Here is a 15,348-nt window from a genome sequence, read left to right as displayed (position 1 = left end):
ACAACTTTATTGATATAATCAATTTGGTACTGAGTAGAAGGACGTCTAATTACAGAGATTGCCATATACCATAATTGCGCATGAAAGTGGCACACGTAATCATAAAACCCTTTTAGTAGCTCTTGACATATCTTACTTTGAATACGCCGAAACGGAAAGTATGGTACGGGCAAAATAAGCGTTCATCATACAGAGCAGCTATGGTGAAGACATGTATACAAGTTGATCATTGTTGATAGCAACATACTATATCAATGAAGATGTGTACAACCGTGAACCATAGGGGAGTATGCTAAGTGCACAAATGAAAATAGAATGAGCCACATTCACCATGAACTATATACCATGAACTGCATCAGGCACATCAGGAATCCGTAGGGAGGGAAATGTTTAAGAGACGCAAATCAACTATTCGATATTGAGTTTAAGTTCTTTGCGATTTGTAAGGCTGCAAGAATTGTCATCAACACCATTGCAAGAGTTTGTGTTTAGTGCCTTGATATTCCCTTCGTACTTATATTTAGCTCCTTGGAGCGAAAACCAGTGGACACGATCATTGTATACCATGCAATACATTAACGAGTCTGTATAATGTATATACGCAAGGTTCATGGGATTAACGTCATATTGCACTATACCCTGAGGATCGCACGCGCAAAACCATTAACTGACAATGTCAAGAGCACTAGATTTGCTCTTGCAAGTATCAAGATTTTACCCTGGGTGTGAGATTATGAGGTAACGCCTTAACTTGAAACTGGACGAGAGGTTGTAAGGCATAGTGACTCCTTGTGTATTAGAGCTCATGTACGTCTATTATAACAGAGAGTCCATAGAATCATATTCAAAGGTTTAGAGTTATTTGCGACAATTGTTTGGGTTTTTTTATATTACGTCATAAAAAATATACAAATGAAGTTAATGACTTTGCAAACATACAGACATGACAGAGAAATGTAGTGGTAAATATGCATCAACCTATGCAAAGGAGAAATCGGAGAGAATTTCTCTTTCCTTACCTTGCCGCAGTCATAAGATATCCATTAAAATATTATATCATAAGTTTACACAACAAAATCGTCGAACCCTCCACAGACTGCACTCTTAGCGAAGAAAGACGTGTTTTTATAATAGCGTGTATGGTTATGAAAAGTATGAATAATGTCATAACATGATCTGACTATGCAGCAACTTAGTGTCTACTGTGTACTGTGCAAATAGTGCAGCTGTGACTGTTATTGTTTCCTGCTGAAATTATAGAGCCTTATCCAATGCACAGTGTGCAATGGTTTTGATGATATATCGCTGAAGAAAAAATAACTGCAAATGAAATCGACTGCTAAAGAAGTCAGGGGCAATAGTGTAAGAAGAGGAGACATGTGATCTTAAGTTCTTGCCCGACTCACGTTACTGCTTGGTGGGCTGGATTTTCACTCTTTGTGCTGGTATGACGTCCGTGTTAAAGCATTGTGCTATCACTTACTCATTTCTGTGTGTTTCATTTATTATCAACACTACTGTCTTTATATCTTATCACTGTACTTGATGATACATTTCGGTCAATGAGGGGCGACAGAGTGTCTCGGTATATATGAACTAGTGATGGCATTTCTACCACAAGCTCAAGCACGACAATTCAGCAAGTCTCATCCCCTTTGAAAAGTGTTGACAAAGAGCAGGTGTTTATGGAAAACGCTCGAACTGTCAGCACTATGGTTACAGTTCGTTATTCTGAAGGTTCGTTCATCTGAAAATGAAACAAGGTTCGTTATTCTGATGGTTCGCTAATCCGAAAATGAAGAAAGGGATATCTTATTCCGAAGGCTCGTTAATCAGAAAATGAAAAGACGGATCGTTATTCGAAAGCGAAAATAATAAGATTCATTATTCCGAAGATTCGATAGAACGCACTTCAATTTCGTTTCGAATCAGTAAACCTTAATTATTCAATTTTTCGGATTAACAAACATCTTGGTATAGTAAATTTGTGTGTATCGGAGTAACGAGCCTTCGGAATAACGAACAGCACCGCGGCACCATTATGTCTCGTTACATAACCTCTTAAAGTGAACATTATGCTGGAATCAAGCACGTGACGGAATAAAAGCAGCAGTGCCACTATTAACAACAATAGCAACAACAACAACACAAAAACCGCCATAATATCTCCAGAAGTTCGAATTCTGATGAACAATACTAGAGTCATGCAGCCTAAGAGCATGCAGACGACAGCATGACAGATTGCCACAACTGGCGGAAAAGAAAAACCCAAAGAAACAAACAACTTATAAAATAAAAGTCACTTGTTTGACGCACGTTTGATTCGCAATACACAAGAGACCTATTTACAATCTTACATAGCTTTTTCGCACTTTTGTACGGAGAGAAACGAACTTTTATTGCAACGAACCGTCTGCTATGTATTTCCCGCTGGCTCAGTAGTAGGTTGCATAAAATATTATATAAATGAAATACGAAAATGCTGCTCATAATCATGAATTGGCCCTGTTTCGACCCGTGGTTGCACCGTGCAGCAGTCAAAATAGTACTAAATTCCCGGCTTCATGGATGCTGCACGAAAGTTGTTTTATAAAACTGACTTTTCTTTGCGAGCTTTTTATATTAAACTTCACAATTTATAAATACCATCGATGTTTTTCTGAACGTGACTCGACATCGGATTGGATAGGGTACTGGAGGTCGACTTGTGTCTGGAATCGTTATTACGCCGCCAAGAGTAGGTCTGTTATAGCGCGATATGTCAAAAGTTCAAACCACATAAAGCTATATACACAACTATATGTGAGGTGAATTGTGCATGCCATCATTTACATCAATCAATCACTATCCTTAACAATGCAAAACTATTTAAGTCATATCCAAAGTAGTCGAGATCAATCTTATTCGAGACGAAAGTTTGGCCACTCCTTATGTCATTTTGTGCTTCTCCTGAACATGGACAAAATTTGCAGTGGACCCCCATTTTTTTTTTTTTGTAGAATACAGATAATGTATAACAAGTTTGGTTTGGAACTACATGCTTTCAATAATTATTCGTTTATTACCTCTACTTTTCATCTTACAGTCAATCATTGCGTACTCAAGATCATTGTATTTTTCTTATTATGATCTTGGAAGAAAACACAAAATAGTAAAAATTGAATAGACGTTTTACATGAAATTTCTTTATGGAAACATGCATGAAGTATTAAGGAAATACCGCCTTGATCCGCTTTGATTATATGAGCAGCCGTAGTTGTAATGTGAGTTGATCATGTAGGCCTTAATACTCTCTAGACCTATCATGTCTTTAAAGTTCAACTGCTATTACAAGTTATTCTTAATTACTTCTGATTTGCATGTACTCGTATGTACTCAAGATCATTTGTGATTTTTTTAATCTATTATATTCTGTGGAAAAAGAAAATGAAATAAATTGAATTGAATTAAATTGAACTAGATTGAACTGAATTGAAGTAAATTGAAGTGAATTGGATTGAATTGGATTGAATTGGATTGAATTGGATTGAATTGGATTGAATTGAATTGAATTGAATTGAATTGAATTGAATTGAATTGAATTGAATTGAATTGAATTGAATTGAATTGAAATGAATTGAATTATCTCACCTGCGCTCAGGATAGTGGTACCCAAGTCATCTTTGCGAATACAAGCTACCGTAGATTTATATTCTTCAAATAAATCCATATTGACCTTCCTGACCTTGACAGATGTTAAACGTGACAACCTCTTGGTTTTAGCATGACACAGACGGTGTGTACAACACGTAGAAATAAGAAGGCCCTACTTGAAATTGACTGCATATTTATTTATTTATTCATTTTTTTCTTTAAAAAAATACAGGGTAGGCACACTCATTTTGCTAACTTCTTTGCAGTTGCGCTCGATTATACAAAAATAGAATGACAAATAATGATATAAATGGAAAGGCAAAATAGAATGACAAATAGCAGTATGATTCACAGAAACACAAAATATACAAGGTTGGAGTTCTTCGGCATGCAAACAGACGTCAACGCTCTCGTCAAAATGTGATGAATTGATGCTGTGGTATTGCGAATAAGATGATAAAAAAAAAAATTGTGTAGGCTATCCCTGATAAAGAAAGCCGTCTTCCCTTTCTTCGTCTTCTTCCAGACTTATATATATATATATATATATATATATATATATATATATATATATATAATTATATTTTTTCTTCCTATTGAAATCTGATACTTTGGTGCCCCCACAAAGAAGAAATACCCTGAGTACGTGGTCCAAAATTAAAACAACCGTAGCAATCCACTTTAAATCTTAGTGGAACGATCGGGCCATAGCAAACAAAAGCCATTTTGAAGTTGACATTTGAAATGAAATTTATGTACCTAAAAATCGATAACACACATGAAATATTGAACAAACAAAGGACATATTTAATACAGCATGATTCCAGAGACGGATTACAGTCTGGATGGACCTTGAGCGCCTATCTGATCGTGTTCTCTCTTATAGCACAAACGTTTTCCTTTTTTAAACAACAATTTGTTTTCCACCCTGCACAAAACTATGCGAGTCGACGTTTTGACATCTTAAATTTGCTTTTGCTAAACATTGATCTGTTCCCCATTGCTACCAACTTTGTTTCTCGTTCATCATTGGTATGAAAAACAAGTGCAACTTTCGAATTCCATACCTAAATTCTAATCCCAAACTTTTATTCATATGGAACTATGCATTACTCACCATTGAGGTCGATCGTACTCTATCAATCACCGTCAACTTGAACTTAGGAGTGGATTTTTTTTAACTTATAGATGGCTGCCCTTCCGTATATTTGTGCTCTGGCTTTAATCATTTTGGGTACACTGTATAATAGTCACCAAAGACTGGCACGCAGGCCTTGATGACTCACATCAAGTTGGAGAGCGCAAAGTTTGGTTTGATTTTGGCAGGAATTGACACAATTTGACGTTTGTCATTGCCAATTGCACTCTGTGGCAGGATAAAGCAGAATATCACATTTCCTCATTTTTCATTTCGAAGTGGGACCGCGCGCTGTGTACCAATCGCACGTGCGACCTTGAGCGAGAAAAGGTGAATGGAAAACAAAACAAAGCAAAGCTGGTTTCTCTCCCAACCACAGAATGACATTATTGCTCCAAAAAGTGGCCACTTTGATAGAAAGTAAACGTATGAAATTGAAGTCGAATAGTAGTTCCTTTGTGAAGCTCCTGAGTGGGGACTTATCACAAAAGGCACGCACGAAACTTGTTCACTTTACTCTCCTGATTCAATGTATACCCTCAATGAATCAAATCGGACGTATCCCTCTTGGCATTCAAATTGTTACGATGGTTACAGCCAGGACCAGGAAAAAGTCCTCATTGAAAGAGCATCTTCAAGGCAATGGAGCCAGCGGGATATGTGACACGATTCGTTACCGTCAGTCCGAGCTGAGGTTAACTTTCAAAAACGTTACAATTGCTCCCTTGAGAAGTTAGAGAGAATGGAGAGAGAGAGAGAGAGAGAGAAAATGACTTTGTATCACGGTCAGTCAACCCTAACTTGGCCACGACTTTCAAAATTCTATTGACATACCAGGACTCATAGCTGCCCGCGGTAATGTCAGGGTTAAAAAACACAATAACCCGTAGGTTTACTTTTGGAAACTGATGCTAATCCGAGCTGAAGCTCGTTGACTTGCGGAGATTGCATCTCGACGAATTAATTCTGTGATAACAGAGCTTTCATCATAGAGCTGTCGCGGTGATTGATGAATGGTCTAAACGAGCAGAAAAGAGTACGTAAGGCGGTGAAAATTAAGCGCAAGGGGGATGGAATTGAAAGAAGTTGAGATGTTGCGAAGAACAAGGAGAAGGAAAAGAAAGAAAAGAGAAAGAAGGTAAGAAGGAAAAAAGCAGAAGAACAGAAAACGGGAGACTAAGGCGAGAAATTGAATTAGAATTTAAAAAAATAGGACAACAAATATCAAAATAGAATGAATTCGAAGAAACAAAGACAGGAAAAAGACAGAGATAAACAAAAACAAAGAACACACACACACACACACACACACACAAAAACTACGACGATACATTTTTTTTTATGTTAGGAAATTTTCCCAAGAACCCCATCCTCACAAAAATAAATAATAACGTAAAGAAAACAGTCTTATGTTTATATTTAAGTGCTGACATGAAATAATACCTACATCAAAACAAGACCAAAAAGATGCGGTCGCTGATAGCCGTATACTAATTATTGTCGTGCCCCGGAACTGTTTGGCACGAGGCCACATCCGGGTGACAAAGAACCAAGTATGAGGTGGTCGTGACCTAGCTACTAACTTTTCCTTGATATTGCACGTATTTGTGCATGCATCTAAATTTGATTGGCTCTTCACTTACTAGCAACCCCCGCTGCATGTGTACATGTGCATGTGCAGAACATTTGAGTTATGATCACGCTCTTCGTTGTAATCCACATACCTATGATTTTTTTGTCCCCTTTTCTGAATCTATTCACTCTTTAAAGGTCCTGTTTACCTTTGGGAGCAGTGATTTAAAACATGTTCAAGATATCACATTTCATGCATATGTGTAGGTCTGTTGTATCACAAAACATCCTACCACATCCATTTTTTGCAATAAAGACTAAAATATAAGGAGATATCAGTATTTTTCTCATTAAACCGTAACTGTAGATGGTTTAGTCTGGAAACATTTTTATTTCAACTATTGTTCACGTTTTGTGTATTTAACAAAATTTAAAATCGATTATACGGATTCAAATTTTTACAGTGGTTGTTTCTATTCCTAACTCACATTTCAGAATTATTTTAAAGTACTAATGCTGGGTTTTTGTTTCTTCTGCAAATGGTAGATTATGCCTTTAAGAGTCTTTCAGAGGCTTTTGTGACGTAATGGATAAGATCATGGACGCTCATTCTTGAGGTCTGTGGTTGGAGTTCCTTGTTGCTGCAATTGTTGTGTTGTATAATCAATTCACTTTGAAATCCTCATCATTTAGTCCAACGGAGGGGATTTAACAATTTTTGTGCTTTGACTGCCAATTAGCACAGAAAGCTCATAGTATTGTACCAGGGAGGTTTCTTCTCACCTCCCTGGTTGTACGCACACTGTCCATCGAAGACCCTGGCACAGATGGGGTTAAAACCCTTGGTAGCTCGCTCCTAATCAGCCAAGAGCTTCCGAAGACCACGTAAAATCGGTCCCAGCGTAATCCTAGATTGAAGCTTTAGTAAGTAAAGTGCTGTCGCATTAATCTTTTACATTCACAGAATTGGTTAACTCTTTGTTTGTATATGTATAGCTCGAGATAACCTTTTTATCATCCTGATTATCCCATGGGTTTAGGGAAATTACCCCCTGGGCAATTACCCCGGACCTTTCCCCTGGCCCTAATCCTAATCCTGAACCTAATCCTAACCCTAACCCAAACTCCTAACCCTAAACCTAACCCTAATCTTTCCTTTAACTTTACCACTAACCAGTATTTAGCCGAGGGGTAAATTGCCCTGTAATTGCCCGGATGCGCCCTCTGTTCAATACTAGTAGTACGTACTACGGAGTGATATAACGAGTCGTTCAACGTTATAATCTGTTTCCACGAACAAGGACTTTAATTTGCAATTTGATAGAAAAGGCCATTGTATTGTGTAAATATGAAAATCGAAAGTTGGGTTTGAAATCTTATGCCATTAAATAGCAGTAACATAATTTATGTTTTTCCCAAAATAGTGCAATTACTTGTGATGAATACCCCGAAGCATCGATTTCTCAAGTCACTGCACTGTAGACACTTCGGGGTGGGTATAAAGTGCGCTTACTATCAAATGATGAATCAGGTGAGAGAAATAGGCGCTTGCCAATCTTCTCGCGATATAAACCCAGACAACTGAAACTCAAGTGTACTCAAAGAGGTATCACACACCTCCTTGGTAAACTGGTCAAATCCGCGTCACATCCGTGAGAGCAGACATAGGAACTGAATGTGGGTTGTTGTTGTTGCTGTTGTTATTTTTTTTTGTATTTTAAGCATACGATTACACTAACTATGATTATAATTGTGGGTTGTTGTTTTTTTTTCCGACGATCGAATCTCGATAATCGATTTACAGGTGAAGGTAATATATTATGTCTATACAACGCAGTTAACAAAAAGGTACCGAATAGGTAGAAGAGCGGCTCGGGGTTGCAAGCCATAATGATGATAATCATACACCTAAGCAGCTGCCTGTTGCTGCAATAACATAATACCGAAATGGCTGAAGTTATTGGCATATTGTGGGAAAGTATTGTTTCCCGTCTCATCATTTTTCTCTTTCTGCCAACTCATGCCATTTGTTGTTGTTGTTATTGTTGTTGTTGGTTGCATGGTTGGTGGTTGTTATTGTTGTTGTTGTTGTTGTTCCTGCTGCTGTTGTTGTTGTTGCATGTGCGTGTCCCTTTTCGACTTGAGCTACTACTTTACAGGGAAAACGGACTGATTTTCTGCTGATTGGTACCAACCCGGAGCGGGGTCATCCCACGAGACCGACACCCACGAGTCATACAGCCCACGAGTTCGACATTGAGAAAAGGTCCATGAGTCATACAGCCCATCAGTTTGACACTTGGCAAATAGGACCCATGAGTTCGACACTAGGTACTAAAAACAGCCCACGAGTTCGACGGATACTGTGTCGGTCTCGTGGGCCTTGTTTGCTTATTGTCGAACTCATGGGCTGTATACCTGTCGGCAAATTACACATTTCTCAGAAAAAGAGGAAATCAGGTATATCTTAAATTTTGTCCACATCGTATACCCAGGATGCGAAACTTCCACCGCACCTGAAGGGGGCTGTTGGACCGATTCCAAGCCATCGGAGGATGCGGTCGAAAGTGCCTGGCCTCAGGGAAATTCTGTGCCTATTCAAAGGACATTTGATAAGAAGCACTAAAATCTTATAATATATACAGCGGTGTAAATTTGATGAAAATCCGATAAGAATTAAGGAAGTTACGAAATCGTGAACTTCGATCAGCTCATTTTTACAAAACACTTCCCCCAACAGTCAAAAGTATGTGCAAAAGAGTCTGTTGATGATGTAATTTCCCCACAACTTTCCATAAATAGTTTGTACACAAAATCTCGAAATGTCCATTTTTTTTTCATCAAACATATTCATCATTTTGTTTTCTTAATCCAGGAACAATATAATGTCTTACAAATTCATGGTAGAAACATTGAATTCTCGTCGATTTTTGAAAATGATCAACGAAAAATTGTGAGGTGAAGACATAATTAGCTCAGATTTAGCTCAATTCTGAAAGAGCAGACTTTAAGCTTTAAAATGATGTATAACTCAATTCAAGTGGACTCCCCTAACCTATCTAAATACTGGAAAGAAAGCACACACTCTGGATAAGTGTGAACTGAGAAAAGAGGCTCTAAAGTACAGGGTCTATTCTTAACCAAGCCACGCTCGCTGTGCAATGAAAGCGACAAAACACAGGATGTAAAACACCGTAGCAAAAACAATGAAGAGATTATCAGATTAAGCTGAAATCGAGCATGTTTTATTAACATATTCTGTCCATGATTAATGCCAACTTTCAAAGCAGTAGCATTATCCTTTTAAACGTTTTTAGACTTGAAAGTGAAGAGTGTGCAAAGGATTTCAAGAAATAAAAAGGGGTCTCTAAGACATACCTGATCATTCTACCCCCCCCCCCCAAAAAAAAGGTTTGTAGAAAACTGCTGAAAACACACTTTCCCATTCATGATATGATCCCAAACTAAAGAATAATGTAGAAGAAGGATAGCTCTTTCAGAAAATATGAAAAACTCAAGATTGACTGGGTTGACCCATTTCACATTTTCTGAGCCCTCCCGTAAAATCAAGGGGTGCGACTTTTTGTTGGTTTTGTGATGCACTGTCACAACTGTTCGAGACTTGTTTTGCCCCCCACCCCCCCCCCCAAAAAAAGTATTGAAACTGCATAATTTCCTATCTTCTAATTCTTTTATCCGATTTTGATCAAAATTTTCACTGATCTGCTTAAAAAAAATCGTACGTCTTTTTCAGACTTACTTTTAACTTAGCTTGTATATGCCCCTTTAAAGAGATGTAATTCACGAAGAGTGAGGAGAAATATCGGTTTAATTCATGCAACCTTTGACCACACCGATTGTAATGTAATGGATATTGATGTTTTCCTTGTTACGTCCTCTTAGAACAGGATAAACGTATGGGTTCAGGTGAAACAATACGCTGTCTTCATAATAGATTTCCTTTTTCACAAAGTATGGTCATCACCCATCATGTTATTATAACACGTGGACCTCTAAGACGTTGATTATCTTAAAAAAAAAAAAAAAAATCATGGTTGAAGTGTTATTCTGTAGGACACATAGTGGTGACCCTGGTAGGCGTTTGGTGGAGAATTCAACACCTTTAATTGTATTTAATGAAAGCACTTGTGAATGAAACCGTATTGGATGGACAATAGAACAGAAACCAGAACTGCACAAGTCATCTGGTATTATGTGAATAAAATATTTTCTTTGAAGATGGGTCTCTCTTAAACTCGTAGCCCTTAACCATTGGGTCACGTATACCTAATGCTCCTTTGCATTTATTGTTTGAAACTATGGAAGAGCATGACATTTTCTATGGGAATGTTTAAAGAGTTGATCAGAGTACGCCTGAAATATTTAATGGAAGAGAAAAATCAGAATACATGACATGTACTATTATAGATGCGTTATACGGGAAGTCATATATGAAGATTTAGTCATATTACATCACTTTCCTGATAATTACAATCTAGAATTCCGTGAAAAGTGTTGTCTCTTCGTATTTTCATCAGTGTGACGTTTTGTGTGTGTGTGTGTGTGTGTGTGTTGGTGTTGTTGTTTTTTTTTTTTTTTTGAAGCTGAATAACTGTGATGACGCCTCGAGAAAACTTTATAAAGTTATAAAGTTAAACGTAATAATTTTGGACGTTAGTGTTTCATATGACGTGGAATATGTGACTCAATAGTGTTTTGATGTTGACTTTGATATTTTACCCGTAATTATTTAATGACCAGATTCTAAATAAACGACTTTGCCCACCGATGGCCTTGATTGGGTGTATAGGCCTACTGCATGCAAAAATAGTCTGCGGTTATTAAGTCAATAGTGCCTGTAAATCTCTACTATGTTTTATTGTTTGTTTGCGTGATTCTTTATCTATTTACAGTGAAATCCTCCAAATGTCATCGTGTGCAGTAAAAATAGACTTTTTCCCCCATTTTTGACAACAGGGATGGTTTGTGATATCACTGGCGATTTTTTTATTCTTTTTCATCCGCTTTCATTATTTTCCCATTACCCCCGCAGTACCTCTCTTTGTCATGATTCTTTGTAACACGCTATATACTGTGATTTTCACAAGGGGAGATGAAGGCAAAAAAATAATTTAAATGCAGAAAGAAATCATCGAACGTATATAACCCATCTGCTTATGATATACCGAGATGTCATGGTCAATATCTTCTCTTTGAAATATAGATAACGGATAGAAGACCTGGGGACATGGGGAGTATGATGAACCCTGACTCAAGACATCGGGCCTAATGGGGGTGAGCTTCGATTTACCGGCTGCTCCCTAATGACTGTGCGGTATAAAGTGAGATATTGACAGCCTGGTAATACATCAACTCATATTCCACAAAATTCTTTTGTCTGCATGGCTCCAAGAACATAACTTCCTTTAGTCATATACCGTGGAGATTATAGATTATGCCATCTGTTATATGTTTTTTTCATAAGAAGAACAGGAATCGCGAGTGTGACACGCACACACGAAACACACACATAAACACACACACAGGGTGAGTGCTTATAGCATAATACTGCACTCTGAAGACACAGGACTCGGTCTGTATCCGGATTTAGGATTCAATGAGGCAAAATTTTCGTGACAGTCATGGGGGGGGGGGGGAGGTATCACATGCCCATCATTACATTGGGAATGATAATCATAACCAGAGTCTGGAATTTTAGAACGATTAGGACAACGGGGGCTTTATTCAGTAAGGAAATTAAGTACAGGCTTTGTTCACATCACGACTTATTACATTGGACTTTTTAGTAGGCACCTAATCACTTGTTCACCGGGGTATAGTTCGTAGACACTACTGTTAATGGAGGAGTAAGGTTCTACACCTAAGTTCAGAATGCAAGAAATACTGCAGATTGATGTTGAATAACCATGAATGAGCAAAATAATGATGATGATTAATTATTGTTGCAATTATTAAGATAATGTCCCTTGTTATTATAAACGTTTTACTATTATCCATATATTATCACTATCATCGTTATGTAATCATCATCATTCAATTATCATTATTTTTGTTACTATCACCATTATAATATTCATCGCTTTTAATCTGAGCATAGCTCTTCATTTATTATAGGCCCTATAAATACTATTATATATATCTTTTCCCTTCTTTTGGTCGTCACTTCTGTAGTTTATTCTTTTCTTCTTTCTTTCTTTTTTTTTTTCCTCCGATGAGTGTGCTTTCTGTTAGGGTAATCTCATCAAAACCGAAACATGCCAAACTCAAACACACTTTCAAGGATCATCCCCAACAATCGAATTTCATAAACAAAATTCTCTCGATCTGTTTCCTTTACAACTCTAGAGCAATCATTTATTCATGGGATAGTGACAACTGGATTGTGCTGATACTGTAGTGTTTGTCTGTACTTATGACAAAACAAAGTGGGAAGCTGTCGAGTATGATAACGCAAGTTATGCAGACTGACATCATAACATTTCGATTCGGTCTGCTTTTAAGGGCGCACATTTATTATCATGATTATGTGCCACGACTTTTCCGTCCTGTACAGCTGCTCTCAGCCTGATAGCGGATTGGTATACAGCAAGGTGCTTACCCATTCCATATGCATGTGATATACGCGGAGCTTGTACGTTGTACGTGTCCGCGGAATGACTCCAAAACTGCATTTAAAAAAAAAAACAACTAGAAATGTCGCTACGGCGACTGGTGTATGCCTCCGCCATAATACATGGTTCTCCTAATAGGTCTATAGTACAATGTCTTGACAATGTGTGATGACAGTTTCACACAATTGGCAAAATATTAAAATGACAGGTTTGAAACAAATGTGCTGAATGTTCACTTTCCTAGAACTAGGTTCAATTGGATGAATGATTAAAACGTCAGAGTGCAGGTATTTGGGGGAACTGATGATTTTCACTTGACTTTTGACCCTTTTACAAGTTTATGCATTGAGTAATTTTCAAGGTATTGAGAAAAAGTATAATTTCAGTATCAAATGGTAAAATAGTATTATCGAAACCTGGCCTTTGACCTTTGACCCCACAGTTCCAAAGAGAATCACTGTTAGGTAGAACATGCATAAATATGTAAGTTTCATGACAATACCTTGAGTTATTTTTGAGATATGGAGGAAAAAGTGCAATTTAGCACTTTCACTTGACCTTTGACCTTTTGGCAAGAAACTTCCCACAGAATATATATTGGGTTATACATGCATACATCAAGTTTTAAAAAAATCCTTCAGGCACTGCATAAATATAAGGAAAGTAGTTATATTTTCAGGAGTTGACCTTGACCTTTGACCCCTGACCTTTGACCCATGACCCCAACTTCCCTAGATAATCACTGCCCATCGGTACAAGCATATATACTAAGTTCCATGAAGATACCTTGAACCATTTGCGAGATATGGAGAAAAACATGAAATTTCAATTTTTTTTTTCACAAAATAACCTGTGACCTTTGACCTTTGACCCTGTGACCCTAAAATCCACACAAAGTATCATCCCCCAAGGATATACCCTCATACCAAGTTTGATGCAAAACCACCACACGGTTCTTGAGATATCGACAAAAACAAAACGGGACGGACGGACGTACGGACGTACGGACGTACGGACGTACGGACGGACGGACGACCCGAAAACATAATGCCTCCGGCCACTTCGTTGGCGGAGGCATAAAAAAACTTCGTTCTTTTTGCAGGTCTTGCTGGTCGCATGTTTTCGTTCATGTATTTTACCCCTCTGAAGTTTGCCGAGAGTTGAACCCCAATCCCATACCAGTGTCCTTTCACCTACCGGGATCAGAAATCTAGACAAGGTTTTCATCCGCCCTGCTCTGGCAGACACCTGTTTTCATGACTAAGTTTGGTATAAGAAGCGATTTTGGCAAAAATTCATGCCGTTCACACGAACCAGCCCCATGTCTGTACATGTTGGCATTTGAGTAATGTTTACCTCATCATGAACAGACTCGTTAAGACGAAAGAGGTTAGACATAATTATGTCTTTTGGCTTATAGAAGGTTTAAACGGATAGTCTAAAGCTCTGTTCTTGTGAACCCTCTGTGTGCTTTGCGTGCTAATTGGCACGGATAATCACATGGTGTTATCCGCACTCGTCAAAGTCAATGGCACAGAAAGGGTTAATCTTGACTTTGATCACACGAACGAACCAGGTTTGATCTGGTTGCGCAGCGCTTGTTGGCAACTGAGCAACAATTTTGTCGAGTCATAGAACTCCCTGCGTTCCGCAACTTCCCTTCAGCCAAGTTCAACAAAACAAAATACACACAGCACAAGGAAACCAAATAAAAATAATGATAAAAAAACACACACACACATACACCACCGAATTGCTGAGTCACATAAACACAAGCACGTACGCACTTCAGTCAACGACAACGCCTTTTAATTGGAATGGTGTAATCGACAAAAATAACAACAATCAAATCAAATCAGATTCTTTGATACCCAGCCAAGGTGGATTTCAACAACAATAACAACAACAAATATAGGACTGAACATAGGCCGAGGGCCATTCTAGACACCACGTCAACATCGCCACAAAACGAGCGTACCCAGGAAACATGATGTGCACGCATAAATCATGGTGAAGTAGTGACGTCCATGTTGCCAATAACATATTCTAATGAGAGCGATTTTATTTCGATCGATTTCGATTCAATGCTGCCTTTTGTGTTATTCCAGCAGTAGAAATGAAGATGTAAACCTGATACGTCATTATGTGGTCAGCTTGATGATAACAAATGTAAAAAACAAACAAACAAAGCAACTTTCAAACAATTCTTTATTTCCTCTCATGAAATCAACAATTATGTTCCAGAAGAGATTAATGAAGGGATAAGTGATGTTTGTATACTGTGGGACCCTGAAGTTGATGACATCACCCTGAATGAAATTGGCGACTATGGAATAACAAATGAAAATGACAGAAGCAATGTTATCTTTGAAA

The 15,348-nt window shown here is 37.9% G+C and overlaps 1 protein-coding gene across 1 annotated transcript in view; it reads right to left on the bottom strand.

Annotated features, from left to right (window-relative positions):
* Window positions 1-15,348, bottom strand: part of LOC140244054 (integrin alpha-8-like) — a 69,774-nt gene that overhangs the window by 41,357 nt on the left and 13,069 nt on the right. The window lies entirely within an intron of this gene.

The sequence above is a fragment of the Diadema setosum genome, chromosome 20, assembly GCF_964275005.1.
Source record: "Diadema setosum chromosome 20, eeDiaSeto1, whole genome shotgun sequence".
Classification (NCBI taxonomy): Eukaryota; Metazoa; Echinodermata; class Echinoidea; order Diadematoida; family Diadematidae; genus Diadema; species Diadema setosum.
This window is presented reverse-complemented; position numbering and strand designations above follow the sequence as displayed.